Source organism: Oryzias melastigma, linkage group LG17 (assembly GCF_002922805.2).
Source record: "Oryzias melastigma strain HK-1 linkage group LG17, ASM292280v2, whole genome shotgun sequence".
Taxonomy (NCBI): Eukaryota; Metazoa; Chordata; class Actinopteri; order Beloniformes; family Adrianichthyidae; genus Oryzias; species Oryzias melastigma.
In genome coordinates, this window is record NC_050528.1 from 20,776,903 (window position 1) to 20,782,615 (window position 5,713).

Sequence of the window (5,713 nt, forward strand, 5' to 3'; positions counted from 1 at the left end):
CGTATCGTATCGTATCGTGAGGTACCCAGTGATTCCCAGCCCTACTATCTACCAACGCGCCACAGCTCCTCTCCTGATTGCTATTGTAGCTTGAAAATTGTATCTGGAATCTCACTGTGGCTCCCGGGAATGTGTCTCTTTGTGCCCGCTGATATGAACAGAGCTGGCATTCATATTGCATGTGGCCCCATCCCATTCTTGATGTCACATGTGTGTGTGTAGGGTGGGGGGGAGCTAATGCAAGACGTTCACAACAAATAAAAAATTCTGGCTTTATTGAAATGAATAAGTAAAAAACTCTGATGAACTCTGTTTCAAACCCCGCTGAGCCACATTAGGGTCTTCCTTCCCAGCTGTGCACTGGTCTCCGTCTCTATTAAATATTGATAACACTGATGTGTGCATGGATGCGGCGTGCTTATCACCACAAGGGTTGCTTAGAGATGTTGGGAGTAAGAGAGATGAATCTGGAAAAGTTTTTTTTTTTTTTTTTTTTTGACTTAACATTCAAAGCAGGATTTGTAAAATGCAGCAGGTCCCACCCTGCTCTTTTATTGTGCGATCAGTCAATATAACCTTCCGAAAAATTCTAATTGGTGCATTTGCAGCAGCTGGAGGTGGATTGTCCTTCAGTGTTTTTTTTTTCCTCTCATTTTATTGAGGTTTTCCTAACGCGCGCAGCACGGCAGCATTCGATATTCTCATCAGGGGGGTGAGGAGAGGGGAGTGAGCAGAAGACAGACAGGAAATGATCATATTACAAATTTAAACAGACTCTTGAGAAAAAAGAGAAGGAGAGAATGGAAGTTTTTGTCTTTTGCTCGTGGGAAAGATGTCCGAACTTTAAAGGTTAGTGATTGACAGCCAGACACGTCTATATTGAAGTTGACAGTGATGGACAGGAGAGGTATTGTTTCCATTATTTCACAGTTCGTCTGGCAAAACGTTGTAGAGGGACTAAGAACAAGTTTTCTAATGGTTAAAGTCATGTGATCTTTTAGCAATACATCACTACACTTTTTCTTGGAAACATCAATAACAATAGATGGATAGAAAACGATTTACAAAACATGATATAGGCAGCAGGAAACTAAATTTTAATAATGTATCACTTTTGATTATTTTTGTTTTTTGAAAACAACTTCTCAATACAAAGAAACAAATATGAATCCAGCTGGTAGATTACTATTCAAATACCTGTTTATTTCAGGAAAATCTAAGTTATAGTTCACACACAGACACAAATAAACAGAAGAACAGACTTCACAGAGTAAATTTTGACCCTTAATTGGACTTGTAATCTGAATAGGTAAAAAAAAGATCCAGTTTGGTTCCTATTTTTAATTTTATTCACCTTTTTTGCATCCTTTTACACTTAAACAGAGCACATATGTGAAATAGCTTGAACAATGAAGTGAAATAGTGCAACTACTACCTAAAAAAACTGTTAACTATAAGCTAGGAAAAAATCATAATTTAGTTTAGTTCCTTTAGAGCTATAAGTCTTTTTTGATTAATTGTGATCCATGTTTCCATGAAAAATTCTCAAAAATCGAAGTGATTTTCTCCTAAAACATTTGTTACAGTATGACAGACAGTAAGATAATAATTACGTAAGAAAGTTTGGTAGCTTCAGCTTTAGGACCTTCAGAATATTTTGATCAAATGTGATCATATCTCCTTAAAAAAATAGAAATAAGGACTTTCTCCCATGATCGTTGTAGCATGAATGGAATGATGAGTTTTCATAACTATCTCATATCAATGTAACAATGTATTGGCTTTGGTTGTCTTTAAAGAGATCATGGATTTTTTCATTGTTGTTTTTATAATCACCTTCTCACAGAGCCTGGACTCTACAGCCGTCTCACTGCTGGCAGAAAGAGAGTGCGTTTCTCGTTAAAAAGAGACAAAAAACAGATCTTGTCTCTGTTGAAATCCCTTTGTATGTTGTTGTGTTTAGCGAAAAATCTGGAGACACTTTCTGTTTGTCAGTTCCAAATGTTTATTGAAAGAGTTTTTGAGCGTGAAGTCTGAGCCCGTGAATATCTTACTAACTTTACCAAACAGTTTTTGTTGGCCTGCTGGTCAAACTGCTGCTGTATTCCGGCATCGGAACTATGTGATCGGGCCTTATTTCTGATCGCGTGATTGGATCACGATATTCCTAGTATACATTAAAAAAAGAGTAATTATGCTCAAATTCTGTTAAAATGAGGTTATGCTGAATTCACTTAAAATTTGATTTGTGTGACAAATTTGCTCCTATTCGTGTGTCCACGAACGCCAGAGATGCCGCTGGCGACACCTCAAAAGCACACACTCTTTGACATACTGTAAATCTTTGACCATTTTTGTATATCAACTGATTCTGACATGAAGAAAAGGGGCTTTGCACCAATATGTAACACTTAGCTAACACTGTACTAACCTAAAATGGCTTTTTCCCCATTGTGCGATACTTGACTAATGTGCAGCGTTCTTACCTAAGCTGCTTTTTTTTACATGACAGAATCCAACGATTTATTTTGTAAAGACTTTATCACTTTAAAGTGTTGCATATCATAACAAGACTGCATTTCTCCACTTCAGAATTGTGTTAATAGCGTAAACTTGACCAAAATTCTATCCCCCTAGCATGTGTCTTGTCCATCTTTGGTTTGGTTATTTGCTAAGAAAAAACTGTCCCAACTCTGTTGTTGATACAGTTAGATGCCGTGTTATTCAGAAATCCAATGTGTTCATGACTGAACATATAGCAGCATCAATCCACTTCTACCACACACACGTTCTCCCTCAACAGAGTACAAATTGCCAGGCTGTATCCTTGGGTCCCATAGCCTTCATATCAGCCTGTTGTTCATTTGCTTTCCTGTCACAGCGCTGACGTGCCACCAACTCATGAGTATTGCTATTGTCCATCTTTATGTCCACAGGCAAAAAAAAAAAAGTGGTTCTGTCGTTTCCATTTATGCTTTCGCAGCCTGTGATCATAAGACATTCGATCATGCAAACATGCAGAGCTGTCATGTCTTTTTTTATATATTACAGCGTCTCAGTGAGACACTGTGAGAGGACTCAAGTCCCTCTTTAATGTGTCTTTGATGTTGGAATAAAGAATCGTGATAAGGTCAAGCCTTGAGCGTTGCTGTTGTAGAACCGTATTTATATACACTCACTCATTAGGATGACAAACATCTTTGATGCTTTTCTCAGGGACGCTGGTTTGTTTCTGCATGGTTTCATTAATGTTTGAGAACAGGAAAAAGGAGCATATGGACCATTTGAAAGATGCCAGAGGTTTAATCTCAATCAAGTTAATTGTGGTTTTGTCTTAACATCCTCCTCTTCCGTCCACATCTCCTTTATTTTCTCTTTGTCTTGTGAGTGATATCCCACATTGTAGACACGGCGGTGTTCTTTTGCTCTCTGGGTGGTGGGCTGAAGAGCCACAGTTGACATTTTTGGAGGTTATTTCATTGATGCTAATTCTGATTGAAGCATGCACATGTTTATTCAGTACTTTGACTTTCAGTCAAAGACCCACTCAGAGGGAAATTGTGTTTTTAACATGCATAGTATGTGGAAAATTGGGCTCAAATTTTGCATCTTTGAGTATTTGCTGCTTCAAATCCTTGTAAATCAGGATTTGTAATTTGAAAAAGCTTGTAGTTGTGACCTAGAAGCTGCAATCAACGGTCCACAAGCTTCCTGCTCTGCTCCATTCTGATGCATCCACTTGTGGACAACTAGATCCATCTACGTCTGGAAAGCTAAAATATTTCTCACCAATTTTGTTGTACACATAATGTTAAGTTGGGGGTGTGAGGGAGCGTGTTAACAGATGGTTGATAGTAAGGGAGGCGGGGTTACTCCACATCAACAGCCCCGCCCACAACTTACAGGTAAATATCTAATAAGCTACTGCTGCTCTGCAGAAACTATCTTGGAAAATGACACAGATTTTTAGATTTTTGCTAACAATTATATAATCAGTTAAAAAAATGTTTTATAATGTCCAAATGACCAAAAAAATAAAACAAATGTAAATTAGATTAAAAGAAGAAATAATTTGCTTTATTGGTATTATTTTTTTTTATTTACCCACAAGTTTTGTCAAACTAATGTTCCCTATCATAAGCATTAGTAAAGCCATTAAGGCTCAAATTTTAACTCCATCTAAATTCAAATTTGTTCTTCTAAATTTGCTACAAACACAGAAAGTGTTGTGTACCACCTAAACTTTCACTTTTCAGAAAGTGATTTATGTGGAGAATGTGGGAGGCATAAAGTTTACCATCCGTGCTGCTCAAGATCTTCTCCATATACCATATTTAAAACATAGACAGACTAAAAAAGTTTCATGTAAAGAACATTTTAGCTGATTTTATTCTATTAATTTAGTAAAGGTGAATATTTTTACCCATTTCCAACAACTATCATTGAGCACGGGCTGTTTAAGCAGTTCCCTACAAGAAAAAACATAGGTCCTACATATTGGATCAATAAAAAAGATAATTAAATGATAACATCTTGTTGCTCAGACTATGCTTGTTCGGTTGTGAATGTATTTTGGATACTGAAGCAAATTATATTATTCTCTTTATTTTTTTTATAGTAAACAGCATTTCTGATTAAAATGTTCCGGTCAAGTATATTATTATTTGATTTGATTGTATTTTTTAATACATTTTGTAGTCAGCAACATGTGCAATCAATTACAAGGAAATTATTTAAATAATTACTTTAAAAATGTAATACTATCCGTTTTAAGCTATAGTTAGCTACTTAGCTTGCTAACTCGCTAGATAGATAGATAGATAGATAGATAGATAGATAGATAGATAGATAGATAGATATAGGCTGCAAAATACTTTTTTTCTTCTGTCAATTAACAAGGACCATTAATGAGTCAGTCATAAAATTAATGACTAATAGAATAGAAAAAAAAACATTTTTTATTCCTGTGAGGGAAATTCTTGCTCCTCAGCTTCTCAGAGCGTATCTGAGAAGAATCATATATTGAATCCCGCCCTACTAATCCAATTAATAGCTCTATTTGCATCGTTAACCCTTATTTTACATCCCATAAAAAGCCAAGTTTCCATCATTTGGAGAAACAAAAGCATGCTAAAAAAAACTTGTTTTTATTTAACTAAAAACTGTTTTGTCAAATGTATTTATTTTTTTTGTACCAAAACCACTATAGCTCAGATCTGGATCAACATGTCTTTCAATGCTGGCTTGGGATCCAAACCAAATGAGAATTCACTCTGTAAAAAAACTACTATTACTTTAAGAAAATAATAAATCAATAATGTTTTATCTCCAAAACTTTAGTAATTACATCTAGCAACTGTTTATTATTGTCAGAGAAATGCTTTAATCGTCTACCAGAGGGAATGTTAAGAGAACTTTAAAAAAAGACAATTTTCTGTTTATAGAAAGTCAAACCCTCCTCACTGCTCGCACTCACATTTTTGCTGTGCCTTCACGTAGAGGCCTGCAGCCCACTCTAATCCTGCAACCTGCTGTGAACACATAATTTATTAGCACAAATCTAATCACAGCTTCAATTGAGCTCAAAATGGAACTCGTTATGATGGCTAATGAAGATGGGCCCAGACAACAACATAGAATTAGGGGAGGGGGTTTGATGGATGGATGTTTACAAATTGGATGTGAAAACTTTTTTATTTTCTTATTTACTTTG

At 35.9% G+C, this 5,713-nt stretch overlaps 1 protein-coding gene across 6 annotated transcripts in view; it reads left to right on the plus strand.

The window, feature by feature from the left end:
* Positions 1-5,713, plus strand: part of astn1 (astrotactin 1) — a 373,519-nt gene that overhangs the window by 276,287 nt on the left and 91,519 nt on the right. The gene's annotated exons all lie outside the window — the stretch shown is intronic.